The following is a 15000-nucleotide window of genomic DNA, read 5'->3' on the forward strand; positions in this document are numbered from 1 at the left end:
ATATATGTATATATATATATATATATGTATATATATATGTATATATATATATATGTATATATATATATACTAGAAGATGTACTAGACGTTACTGTTCAGTATTAAACGCAATGTAAAATTTCTTTAAAAAGACGAAGTAAAAAAAACGGAAAGAAACTGAGATATGTGCTTGCGAGTATTATGATTTTTTTTTAAATAGTTCACTTTTAAGAAGAAAAAAAAACTACTCGAGCTACGATCGAACCCAAACTTAAATACAGTGAGTCAAGTACGATACCCATTAGGCCAGATTAGCACGATGGTTATACAATGTTTTCAAATGCACTCATTCTTAACATAAAGAATCTGTCATGCAAACAATTCACGCTTGTGCATTCGTCAAACAATCGACAAATAAACTAAAATCCGTCACAATATTTTGCATTTTGATTCTTTAGCAACACTTTATTTCGTATATATATATATGTGTGTGTGTGTGTGTGTGTGTGTGTGTGTGTGTGTGTGTGTGTGTGTGTGTGTGTGTGTGTGTACAATTAGGGCACTGAACAAGTGGTGGACGGATGTTTGTTTAAACAGACATTTGGCAAGATTATTTACGGGCGCCGCTCCCATGAGACGATCGGTAGAACTGATGACTATCAACTCGATGGTTCTAGGTTCAATCCTCGGCTTGCGAGATGTGATAGTCTAGCGGCACTGATGAGTTGTGATACAACGAAACAGGACATCATTTCGCTGACTACAAATATATATATATATATATATATATATAGAGAGAGAGAGAGAGAGAGAGAGAGAGAATGATAAAAGGTAGTATAAAGATAGATATATAGCGAGAAAGAAAAGGAGGTTAGAAGCAAGAAAAGGAAAAATAAATAAATATATGCATACATTAATAACAGCTGCAATCCGACATTAATGGTTCTATCTAATGTAGGCTGGCAGGGAAAGAGCATATTTGCTATGGTTTATGGCGTCGGAGATTGTTTCAATATCGATTAGTTCTCTGTTGAACCCATGCAAATTTTCATGCTGGGATGCGAATCAAGAAAGAGAGAAAAAGAGAGTTAGAGAGAGAGATGGGGTGAGTGAAAGAGAGAGACAGAGAGTATATGAGAAAATAGAAAAGTATTACACTACTTAATCTCCAATATCAATTCCGAAGAGCTCCTGTTTCCGAATCTAACGAGGACATCACACGATTTGCTGGACCGGCCTTCTATTGATCACGTCGTCACATCTCAACAATTTTCATCGCGTTCCTCGTTCGCCTATCCCTTAGCCGGTCATCTCTCTCGTTTAAGTTACTTTTTCTAATCGACTCACATCTCAGCACAAATAATTTCACGAAACGAACTTCTCACCTGGCCACGACTTTCCAGCGATTTTTCCCTAATAGATTATTTCCTTAGGAGATATTATGTTAAACCCGTTGTCTACGCTGATAAATCAGTCACAAGGGAGAATGTTAAAGACGGTATTAGACGACGCGTTATTGTCAAAATAAGCCTTATCAAATTGTGAAGTTTGAGAAAAGGTCATCTTTAGACTACGCTATATACGCGCAATCAGCCTGAGATATAACCACGAAATTGTATTTAAATTATAAAGGCCAATATTAATTTTGTGGAATAAACCACATACGTGTATGATAAAAATGTATATCTGTGATTCATTTAAATTTAAAATTCGCTTTCTCAAAGAAACAGAATGTATATAAATATATAAATATATATATATATATATATATATATATATATATATATATATATATATATATAGTCATGTGCTCAACCCAAGATAATTGTACACTCTGTGGAGCTTCTTGTTTACTTGCATTTTGTCTCAGACGATCGGGGATTTCATCTTTTGAAAAAGGAATAAAAAGTGAATTCATATATATATATATATATATATATATATATATATATATATATATATATATTGCGGGAAATTTATTCACTGAGTCCCGTGAAGGTTATCCCACGTGGTTCATGTTAATAAGCCTAGAAAAATCAGGACATGAAAAAATAAAGACAAGGAAATACTTTTAAGAATAAAAAAATATTGACATTTTATTGAGGGAAAAAGAAAGCATAAGGGTTGGGGAAAGAAGGCAGCAAAGCTGCAAAGTTCAATTATTGAGAAAATACAGTTTATATGTTCACCAATTCGACTGCCAAAAAATGTCCTTATGGCAAGCACTAAAGGCTTAATTAACACTAGAGAGAGAGAGTACAGAAATAAGAGAAAATTAGAATAAGAGAACTTACTGCGTAAAACAATGATTTCGTTTTTGTTAACCTTTCTTTTTTTATCTTTATATATATGTGTGTGAGTCCTTTTTTTTTACATATATATTTTTTTCACGCCACTCCAAATCGATCTGTCCTCACTTCAGTGACAGAATCCTTGAAAGTTCTTTTGAAAATAATCCTTGAATTTGAAAACTCAATGTTGTTTGGTAAAACCTTCGTTCGTCCTTCTTGTCAGATGAAATTCTCACTGGTTACAACATGGAAAGACATTTTGGTTTCCACACGCCGACATTTAATCGCATCTCGTGCGTCAAGTTTATAGATTAATTCTTCTTAGAATTGATTCTTTCTTTTCTTTTCGAGTCAACCAACTTGATTCGACTCTTACTGAAACTCATTATTCATTCCTATGAACAATGAAATAACTTTTACTATTTTTAAGACTTGAATGTCTGAGTAGGACCAGAGCTCGTAACTTGCGTGTTACCCTCGTGGAATCTCTGTCCAAAACTGACTTTCGCTCCCCTCTCTAGTGCACTTGTTGAATTTTCGCGGGAAAAATATCTCTTAGTAGAACCAATTGTGGCGTGATTCTTTCAGGAGCAGCTCGTTAAAAAGATGTAAAGTTAAAGAAGGAAAGAAGGGAGGAAAGATAAAAGACAACGACGAAAAGAAGGAAGAAATTAAATTTCTGACACTATATATATATATATATATATATGTATATAATATTGCACCAACGCATGAATTAATATATTTTGTAATTTTAATCTCATTACTATATATTAGGTTTAATAAAATAATCGATAGAGATTTGTCCCTAAAATAATAAATACGTAATATGCATGAATTAAAATATCATCAGGCGACTAAATTTGGGGTTTCCACAGTCAGGTATAACACCGCAACTCAAACGCACTATATTTACGTCTTAAACTCACGTTCGGGCTATCTTTGGGGGTTATTAGACAGCCACATCAAAACTATGAATCGGAAATCCGATTCACATCTATGCTAGACTGAGACAGTGACTTGACTTTAGTAATTACGCTACTCAAAAGAAAGTCTGACAGTCACCACAAAACACAAATTATCAAGATGGGTGGATTATTGTTTGGGGTTAGTCCGACTAAACTAATCCACCAGAAAAGTAATGGAAATGGCAGAAACCCAGGCCAGTGTCACAAAAGTCGAATTTTGCCTAAAAAAGTGAAGCACGCATGGTCCCCAGTGTGTGCACAGTAAACGAAGCAAAAAAATGACTACGTTCAGCATTCACCCCCATTTAGCCCCAAATGTCTACCGGGGACGTCAAATCCTGGTGAAAATGAACAAACGGTTCAGTTTTAGGCTTTAACATCTGTAAATTGTCGTTCTGCACCATGCAAAAAAAAAAGAAATGATCAAGTACATAATTTGCCATTTAGCCCCAAAAGTCCCCAAGGCCTTAACATATTTAAATTTGAGTTCAGCACCATGCAAAACTGCTAAATAGACATACACAGAAAATGTTTAACAAATATGGTAAAATAGTCCCAAAAATGGACTATTTTTTATATAAAAAGCCCCTGGGGGCACACCCAAGAGTTATCGCGAAATAAAGACAAACAAAATTATATAGAAATCAGTTACAACTTTTCAGAAAGTTTTATAAAAAATCCAAGGCATCATTTTTTTTAATAAGCATAAAAATTTCAATGTTAGACATTTTACCCTGAAAGGCACCCTTTAGGGGGCAACCGAAATTTTCCCGGAAAATTCCTTCTGTCATTTTTACTCATGGCATGTAATGTTTGTGCAAGATTTCAAAAAAATTCCAATACGTAGTTATTGAGAAAAGTGCAGACAGACGAACAGACGAACCCGCGAACACACAAGAGTGAATTTACAGTTCCACTTTTCTTTTGGCCGGGGGACGAAAAAAATTGTTAGTTTACACGTGAGAAAGCGATGGAAATGGTATTTCAAACTTTATCCGGGACAAACTGACCGACCTTACATCACATAGTAGTACGATGACGCGGTTAAAAATAATGCATACACACACAAAAAAAAAAGGAAAACGAAAAGAAAAATTAATCATGTACTTCTTAGAATATTAATCCGCAATTCTTCTGACAAGAGACTATCAAATAGGCTTATGATAATCTCTAATATACAGACTTAACGATGCAAAAAATAAACATTAATTCTAACTACACCGTAGCACTTCAAGTACACCAACGTGTTTTCCTCTTTTCAAGCTCAGCGAAAAGTTATATGAAATATAAAGAATACTAAAAATAGCTGACAATTTTGTCTATATATATATATATATATATATATATATATATATATATATATAATTGTTTTCACAGCCAGATAACGTCGCAGCTCACAAGGGCCAAGAAAGCCAACGAACCGGAAGTCCAAGACTTTTACCTTCATTTGGGCTCATCAGTTAGACACATCTGAACATCCATCTAATTGATGAGCCCAAATGAAGGCGAAACTCGAGTCTTGGACATTCTGGTTTGTTGGCTTTCTTGGCTCTTGTTAGCTGCGACGTTGTCTGGCTGTTGAAATAATTATATATTCTCTCACATTCTGAAGATTACAATATATATATATATATATATATATATATATATATATATATATATATATATATATATATATAGCAAGGAGATGTTGCGATTTTATAAGGGTCAACAAATTCCCAACACTTCCATTCTTTTCTTTTTTTTTTTTTTTTTTTTAAATCCGTGAAATCTCTATATTTCAACTAAATCGATTGATTGTCTACTCCAGTTGGGGACACAACGCGGTGTAGCGAGAAGAAGGTCCACATGCCTCCCTCAATGACTTAGTTTACACTACGTTGTAGTCTAAATTGCACTGTAGAGAACGTAGTGCTGATTTTTTTTTTTTTAAAACACATTGATATAATTGAAGTAACGTTTAAAATATAAAAGTAAAGAATGTATATTCGATTGTGCTATAGACAGAAACATTCATTTTAAACGTACTTCTGTCTACGGCTGATTTTATAGTTGGGCTCTTCAACTGATGTGGTAATAAAATTTCTCAAATGTACTTGTGATGTTAAGCTTATGAGGTGTTAATTTAAGTCCAAATCAGAAATGACTCCATCGCGGACGAACTCACAGACACAAAAACACACGGAGAAAGTTCTTTCATAAAATAATAAAGATAGAGATATGTCCTACCATATATAAGGAAGTCTGTGGATGTCTCTGTGTGAGTTCGTTACTTTTGATTTCGAAAACAGCTGGGTCGATTTTTATAAAATTTCACACAAAGGTATATTATGTGTTTGGCAGTTTTTTTTTTTCAGATAGGTTTCATATCGAAATATATTCGATAAGTATTGATAATCAATAAGCGAAATAATCCGATAAAAGTTTTATTACCAAACATGCTGAAAGGACAGCCATATAAAATCTACAGGAAGTTCTCTGATATGACAAGGGCGCGTCCGAAATAAATGTTTCTGTTTAAAGCACAACTGAAACATGAGACCTGACTTTTCTCATTTTATACTACAATACATTGTGGAGTAAGTCACTGCAAAAGGCATGTACATATCCCCCCCCCCCAAATGTACCGCGATGGGTATGCAACTAGTGCGGTCAATATTTTGATTGAAAAATAGGCGGTTTCACCGATTTCGATGATAATAAAAATATGGTAGTGTGAAGCATTCCTTGATCATTATTCAATGCTTTGTAATGTAGGGTCTTCCTGCTAGTGTGTATATATATATATATATATATATATATATATATATATATATATATATATATATATATATATATATATATTACATGGAGGTCACCACTTATCAAGGCCCGGAAGCCACTCGGGGATAAGAAGTATTGCGTGTACAGTAATCAATGGAATAGTATCGTTGTAATCGTTAGTACTGGAGATTTGATAAAGTGATGCGGTTCATCAGGAATTTGTTTATGTTGGACTTGAAGACATCCAAGTTTTAGTCAGGTGAGAAACAGGCAAACGGAAGAGAGTTCCACAGTCGTCCACTTCTAAGAAGCTTTGCTCTTGGAATCTAAGCTTCGATTTAGGCACAGATAAAGAGTAGGGAAAATTAATGATAGTGGTCTCAGCTAGACGGGTGTTTTTCGTGAAAGATTGGCGATGGAGGAACAGAGATTGGAGCTCAGGCAAGCACTTGCCATGGAAATAACGATGAAAAAACAACGATAGGCTCGTAACGCCTCTTCTGTGGGAGAGCGGTGCAGGGAAAAGAAAAAAATGGCCAAACTATTTTTGTACTCTGTTACGGCAGGATAGGCTGTTTTTAGCATATGTTTTGTTTTTCGGACTAAACCTTCCTAGACGATATGTTTTTTGCACATATATATATATATATATATGTATATATGTATATACATGTGTGTGTGTCAGGGGTGTGAGTTCCGTTATAGAAGCGTTGATTTAATTTTAATAAAATAAAATACGAATCAAGTGCGCCTGAAACCCAAGTTAAAACGCAATTTTACAAAAATTAACAAATATTTTACTTGCTTGAAATGTATAATTTAAGTATATTTCGGAGTCAAACTCCATTCTCATTATATTGATTTTTTCTTCTTCTTCTTCTTCTTCCTTTTTGTCATGCTGTAAAGTTGGATAAAGAAAAGTCACTATAAAAAAAACCCGCGCGTTTTCTCTTAGCGGTCGTATTTGTCGATCTATTTATCCCAACCCCCAAAATTTTATATTACTTTACCATTATTCTCAACTGCAAACTTATTTACTATTAATTCACTATTAATCTTGAGCCCAAAATTAGTTGCTATTAATTTACATTTGTTCTCAACTCCAAACCTATTTACTAATAATCCACTTTTAATCTCAAACCCAAAATTATTTGCTATTAATTTACTCTTACTCTCAATACCAACCTTATTTACTACTCGAGCCCTTTTACTGATCCTATGTGTGAATAACCTTTTTACTTGTCCTATGTGTGAATAACCTTAAAAATAAAATTTCAAATAATTAAGCAAAAACTTGTCTGAGCAATGTTTTAAAAACTTTGACCCCAATTTATATTTATTATTTTGGTTTCAAATCAATATAAAATGTCTGACGCATGTCCAAGTTACATACGTCTAAAATTTTAAGTGTTTGGACACAAAATTAGCAGAGAAGTTTGGTAGAGTCTGCAAAGGTTAACTCTTTCAACGTAGACTTTTTGGCAGCCAAATATTGCCCCAAAACACATAAAAATGCCTGCTGCATATCTGAATACCCGTTATATAAAATTATAAATGTTAAGACCCAAAATTGGCTGAGTAGTTTGCTAGATAATGCAAAGGTCCATCCGTTTGAATTTTGACCCCTTGGAAGCTAAAATTTTCGACCCAAACCGATTAAAAATTGCTCTATCTCTGAATACCCTTTATGTAAATTTTCGAATGTTTAGACCTGAAACTTACTGAGTAATTTGGTGGAAACCGCAGAGATCAATTTTTTAAAACTTTTTACCCCAATTTTACCCCTAAACATTTATTGTTTTGGACTCAAATCAAATTTTAATGTTTTACCCATGTCTAAGTAACTTACATCTAAAATTTCAAGTATTTAGACCCAAAATTGGCGGAGGAGTTTGGTAGAGTTCTCAAAGATCAAATCATTTAACTTTGACCATTTTGACATCCAAATTTCTGGGCGAAAACGATTATTTCCCCTTATGGCAAATTTCGAGTCTGTAAACCGAAAATTAACACAGTTATTTGGTAGCGAAATGAACACACAGAGACCAACACCTACACAGACATTTTCACTCATATATATATATATATATATATATATATATATATATATATATATATATATATATATATATGTATGTATTAGGTTGGTGTAAAATAATATTTATATATAGTTGAACGTCAAAACACGAGACCTTTTTGCACTAACCATATATATATTCAGAGAAGATTATATATATATATATATATATATATATATATATATATATATGTGGGGGGTGAAGAAAAGTATTCAAGCGAAGGGCAAGAAGCCTAAAATCAAATCAAACGAGAGTTGGATTAGCAGAGGGAACGATAGATAGACCAATCATGAAATGAACTGTTAGATTAGATGAATTTTTATGCGAAATCCAAATATAGGTTTTTTTTTATATTGTTTTTGCAGGAGTACACTCGAACAATTCAGGTTTCGAAAGACACACGAAAGAGCGTATACTTTATGGGTAAGTTCTATATTTTATTAACTTTTGTTTTTTAAAAACCGCCGTGCTAGCATGGATACTGCTTTTTTTAATGGCGTCTTCTAGAGGACAAATTGTAATTCATATAAACGTGTGTCTGTTATGGTATTTTGTGTTGTCGCCATCGTTTTTGTGTCCTTTGTTCGTTTTCTTAGTGATTTTCACACATTATCTTTGTTGTCTGTTCAATTTCTATCAAACGTAATACGTAACTCTATTAATATCCCACACAACCAAACTAAACTTTATGAATAAATGTTTAATTATATTTAAAAAAAAAAAAACTTGAAGCATATTTTCTTTAAAAATACAGGATTCAGTATTAAAGGGTTGATATGCCGTAAAAAATAAACCAAACAAAGCACTGTGAGTAAATATTTGATAATATAAATACACCGTGAACCATAAAACGTTATTTAAAATTTCTCGATACGGCATTAAATAAATCGGAAAATGTTAATATGCCGTTAAAGTAAACAACAAATTCTTTACCAAATGAGTTGGAAAGGGGTGTCTTTTTTATTTACGAAAACTATAACCTGTTCTATTCCTCTATGGCTCTATCAACATTGAGCAACTATATTTATTTGACATAATCATGTTTATATCTTTAAATATTTAATTATTGTATCTTGCTTGGTTGCTTTATATAGAAAACTTGTTCTTGTTTTTCACTTGGTCGAACATGATTGAGTTTTGCTAATAGAAATGGAAAAATGAAATTCCATTCATGTTGGATGCATTTTAGTTCAGGAATCGCGTATCTACAGATATCAGTTTGATCTGACAGCATCTGCTCCAAGAAGATGCTGTATTCAAACGTGTGAAAGCAAACATTTTTAAACTACGGGCGTTTATTTTTCTTTGTTCCTCTATTTGTTTGTTCCTCGCTTTTAGTTAAATGAGTCGCACTTCTGCATAAAAGTCACGAAGATCATTCCTCCGAATTGTCTAGTATGCATGAAGCTCTCTGTTAGTCGTAACTATTCGTTGACCTTTAAAATTTCGGGATCTTCTCTGCATTAAGAGCAATATAGTTCAGCGTTTTACAACGTCGAGGAAGGATTAGTCCGAAAAACAAAAACAAAAAAAAAAACAGCTGGCGCAAAATAAACGTTTAACCCTCCTTCCATTAACTTGCCAGTTGGCATATCACAGATACTCACTTGCCACCCACAAAGTCAAAGACGACCAGAAGACAGCGGATCCTTGTGCCAACTCTCCGGACCGGTCGGCTTATGCATGGCTCTACTAGAACTAGAACTTCCAAGGGAAATATATTTGACCCTACCATATTTTTAGCGCCTCTACCACGATGAGAAAAGGTTGAAGTTTACAGGGATTGCAGCTGTGTTCTCGGGAGTATCACGTGCTCGAATGTATAGTTTCGTGTCTGTTGGCTGAGTTTTCATTACTTTGTTGGATACCTGCTGTGAAACATTTGATCAGTATAAACAATCAGAAGTTTGTCTCGCTTTTGTAACCTTTAGATCAATGACAGAAGGTTACTATCGAAATCAAGTATACTTTGTATTGATCTTTCATGCATGTTTGTCGAGAAAAATTATTTAAAAAGACTACAAGAATATTGGCAAAAGTATTAGACTTATCATCAGAATATCAGAATTAACGTCTGTTTTAAATGCGGACATGTTGTAGGTAGCTTTTAAGAATTGGCTTCCAAACTGCACCATGTTTGGCCATGTGTTATATATCTTTGTTCCCTTACATTAATGCTTATTCAATTCATACACCTTTATTCATGGTCTAATCAAGCTAACTTATCCGCCACTGACTATCTCAACTGTTTTTTCCAGTGCAGTATCAAATTTTATACACATCTCTTTATACTCTCCAGATTTAACGTTCTTCTGCGTAATAAGATCAAAGTATTTCTTAAAAACTCACATCATACATCTACAGCATCATTTTTATATTATTTCTCTCCATGCAACGCATATCCTCAACCCTCCCTGTGAAAGTTTTACATACATACACAATCATATTACATACACGTGTCTGATTGATTTGTTTAGTTAGTTTGGTAAGTAAATTGAGAAGTTCCCTAAACACATTCTATCCTCGCTTAAGTTTTGCAATAACAATAAGCTTTGCTCGGTTTTGTGCTTTCAATGGTTGAGAAAATATTAAGGTTTCGCCGTATTGAAATCATTTGATGAAACTTCTAAGAGAAAATAAAATTTTGAACTTGAGCCAAAACGTTGCGCCATCATTATCGAACTTTACTGCGCTAAACTTCATCAAGTCTTAAAATGAGTGAAAATCTTGTTTTCCGAACACGTGTTTTCTTTTTCAACCAAGCAATGCCAAGCCGCATACATAATTGAGAAGCTGGACTGTGTGAAAGTTCTGTCGTATCCAGTCACAAATCCTATAAGAAAAGGGCCTGATCACAGAGCCGCGTCCGTCCGTCGACATTAGTGGTTAATTCCGATTGGTGCAAAGCAGATAATAACATGATTTTATATAAAAATCTCTCATCATTAATGACATTCTGACTGCTTTACATTGCTTGCTTGCTTGCTTGCTTGCTTGTACAACGTGCTTGACGTCATTTTCCAGTGATCAGGATTTCAATACGGAGGTCCTGGCCTTAATTAATATGTATTTCGACATATGCAACACCTTTTGAAGAGTTGCTGATTATAAGCATTCGATGAAATTTAAGACCTCGGGTCAAATATTTTATCGCCACAAAAACAAAAACCTGTTACTTTGAACAACTCCGAAAACTTGCAGGTCATTGACAGAAGGTTGTAGTCAATGAGTATCTTTATTTTTAAGAAAACTTTTTTTTAATAGATTCATGTGCAATAACCTATGTATTATTATACGGCACACGTTTTCCTTAATTTCATATATATATATATATATATATATATATATATATATATATATATATATATATATATACTGCAGATAATTATATTCTTCTGTGGGTAGATTATTGTTATATAAATCCTGCTGTTTCAAAGAATTACACAAAAATATGTTCTGCATTTGCAAAACGCCATCGTAGAAAAATACATTAAATGCAGAATGATTACACGCGGTACATTAAACTGTTTGTTATGAAGAAATCATTTCCCTTGCCATGAGACATTTTAAACTAACGAGTTGAAAGAGAGAAACAGACCAAATATCAAGGTCTCATGTATGATATGAAAAGAAACTGGAATCTTAGGGAGATATCAATCATACCAGTTACTATAGGTGCCACAGGGCTTATGATAAAGAACTTGAAGTCCTACCTTACTAATATCCTGGTGAACCAAGCGCAAAAGAGATCCAGACAGTTGCACTTAAGTAGGTACAGGCAAAAATGGACGGACAAAAAATGGGGGACCTAGTTTTGAAAGCCGATTTATCATAATTTTTTTGTAGGTTTCCGACTACTTTCTGATTGTATTTGAAAGATTAAGGACGAAACTTAATTTCCAAAAGGAGAAAAAATATTTGTACATGTGAAAAAAAAAGTTATGAAAATGTTTTCACGGCGAGCTACCCAATTCAGCTAAATTTTGAAGTTAAATAAATTCATTGTAAAAAATCCTTTAAAAGATAAATATTCGTTTTCTGGGTCTATTTCAAAGATATTTAGTAAAGTAAAATCCTAAGATATTGAATTAAATTTAAAAAACAAAAAAACACCTTGTTTGTTAAAACATAAATTAATTATCCCAAGACCAAGCGGCTCTGGCGTTCGCAAAACGCAACAAACTAAAATTTTGTAAACACGAAAATTACGAAGGCCCAAAATTTCAGGCAGTCGAAATAATGTGAAAATGACGTCATGTAATTAAAAGGGATGAAGTTCTTTTTTCCCCAGTCGCACATCTGTACATTCCTTTTTTGAACGTTTGTATTACTTTTTGCATTTTTTAATTTAATTATTTTTCTATGTTCCTATTTTTAAATTAATTTTTTTCTTGATTATTGTTCAATATTATATAAAAAAAAAAATCTGTTACGCCGAAAGTTTCACATTCTTGCGAGCAAGGAAATTATTAAAATCTTGCATATAAAAATTATGCGAAACCCGTAATTTAAAAAAAGGTAGAAATATTTTTCGCAATTACATTTTTTTGTGTGTGTAAAAATATTAAATAAGCAATGCTTAATTCAATGGTAATATCGGTAGTTCGAGGAATTCATTTTTCTTCGAGTTATATAGAATTCATTAATCCGGATTTAGGGGCTTTTTTTCGTAAAGTTCCTATAAAAATTATTTTATTTTATTTTAATTGTTACAAATTACGACGCTTTATTTATATTAAAAAAAAAATAAAGTATTGCGTTTTTTATTTACTACTGAAAATTATAAACTGTAAAGGTATTTTTTGTTTAAACAAAATAATACATTTCCACTCGGATATAAATAGAAATAATTAGATCATTATATTCCGCGATTATCATTTGATAAATACTGAAAATTTCATTAAAATTGGTTAATTTCCTGATTTTTTGGTGATTTTCTAAGTAACGGGAGGGGTCAAAATGTTTATACATTTTGAGTACCGTCATTCATTTTGCCCGTACCTACACTTAAGGGAACAGCGAGGATACTAAAAAGGGCTCTCAGTTGGTTTCAATAAAAAGCAGGACAATGTTGGAAGCTGGTTTGGCTGCCCCATACCCAGCATTACAATCCCTAAAGGAAGAAAATTAATTTAAAAAAAAAAACGAGTCACCATTTATCATAAGTTTCTAACAAAACGATTTTTTCTCACACGGCTTGCTATTAGAATACCTTCACTGCTTTCTGTTCCTCCTACCGTACTGACATGCAAACATTTAAATACAACGTAGACAAAAAACAACTTTCAACTCTCTATATAAATCTGGTCCCGATAACTGTAGCCCAACGATATAGCCAAAGAGAAGGAAGAAATTTTTAATCAAAAGAAAATTAATATGAATCAGGCTGATACAAAATTGTTGCTCGGCAATATCTCTAATGGTAAAGCTGATCCTAAGGTGATGTCGCGTTACATACCAACAGTACGTTTTCGACAATCGATTGGAGATATTTTGAGCCATTCTGTGTCAGGTGTCCCCTTTTTTGTTGAACTGATGTATGACTTTATGCAGTTCTAGAAAGACCACCTTCCTAAGCTTTATCTTACTTTTTTGAGAAAGGGATTATTTTATTGCTAATCGGCCGAGGTGCCACTACCGGGGAATTCTATTGGAATTGCACGGGCATTTTTATTTTTATTTGTAGGACGAAGCAGTCTATTTCTTGAGCGCTACTTTTCAATCCTTGTGTCCGACCTTGAGCCAAGGGTGGGAAGGAAGCAAATAATAATAGTGAAAGAACTGACTCTCCCATTTATTGCCCCATTAGTCTCTTCCCACTCTTCGCTAAAATTTTTGAGACCTTAATTAATCAAGCGCTATTTCACCACCTTGCAAAAGCAAATCTTCTCTCTACAGACAGTATGAATTCAGGACATATTCTGCTGCAGATATTTTAACAGTAACCTCTGAACGCATTTACCATGTACTGGATAAGGCGGGCGAAGCCAGGGCTGTAACTCTTGATATATCCAAGGCCTTTGACAAAGTTTGGCATAAAGGGCTGCTAATGAAAATTAAATCGTACAGTATAACTGGACGTATACTTAATATAATTAGATCTTTCTTACACAATAGAAGTATACAGGTTGTCATTGACGTATATCCAAGCAGCATAACATTTATGTGGGAGTGCCTCAGAGGTCGATCCTTGGGCCATTATTATTCCTGATATTTATAAACGATCTCCCTGATAATATCGTGTCCGAGATGGGTATATTTGCTGATAATACAACGGTCTATAATATACATGAGGGAAGAACAGATGTACATAAATCTAAGATAATGGCAGAATCGTTAGAAAATGACCTCCAGACTATAGTGGAATGAGGTTGTTAATGGATGGTAACATTTAATTCTAGTAAAACTAAGCTGCTCTCCTTCAACAATTACAAGACCCCTCTCCAACCTCCTATATCCATGACAAATAGCACCCTACCTGAGAATTCTTTCTTCAAACTCCTCGGCCTAACATTTGCGGGCAATATGAACTGTAACAAATATATATAGGATATTGCAAAGGCTGCTGCAAAGAAGGTGGGTTCCCTCTACCGAGCTAGAAGACTGGTCACGCTTGAGAGTATCCTGTACCTTTACAAGGCTACCATTCGCCGATGCATGGAGTACATCTACCACTAGTCTCTCCCTCTTAGATAAAGTCCCTAAAAAGTTGTCAATCTAATCGGTCCCACTTTATCAACTAAGCTCCAGCCCCTGTCTCATCGCCGCAATGTTGCATCACTGTGCCTGCTTTACAAATATTTTACTGTAAAGTGTGCTGATGAACTTGTTTCACTTGTACCCCCACGACGTACATATCCCAAGCAAACCCGCTTAGCAATAAGATCTCACCCCTTCACTGTTAATGTCCCTAAATGCCAG

The 15000-nt window shown here is 33.8% G+C and overlaps 1 protein-coding gene across 2 annotated transcripts in view; it reads left to right on the plus strand.

The window, feature by feature from the left end:
- The window catches only part of LOC145258224 (GTP-binding protein Di-Ras2-like), a 606981-nt gene that overhangs the window by 194122 nt on the left and 397859 nt on the right, over window positions 1–15000 (plus strand). For both annotated transcript variants that reach the window (XM_080116175.1, XM_080116174.1), the window contains one exon: window positions 8445–8502. The gene's annotated coding sequence lies outside the window, so the exon portion shown is untranslated. The remainder of the gene's footprint in view (window positions 1–8444; window positions 8503–15000) is intronic.

Source organism: Euprymna scolopes, chromosome 33 (genome assembly GCF_053919585.1).
Source record: "Euprymna scolopes isolate OS-2025 chromosome 33, ASM5391958v1, whole genome shotgun sequence".
In the NCBI taxonomy this organism is placed as follows: Eukaryota; Metazoa; Mollusca; class Cephalopoda; order Sepiida; family Sepiolidae; genus Euprymna; species Euprymna scolopes.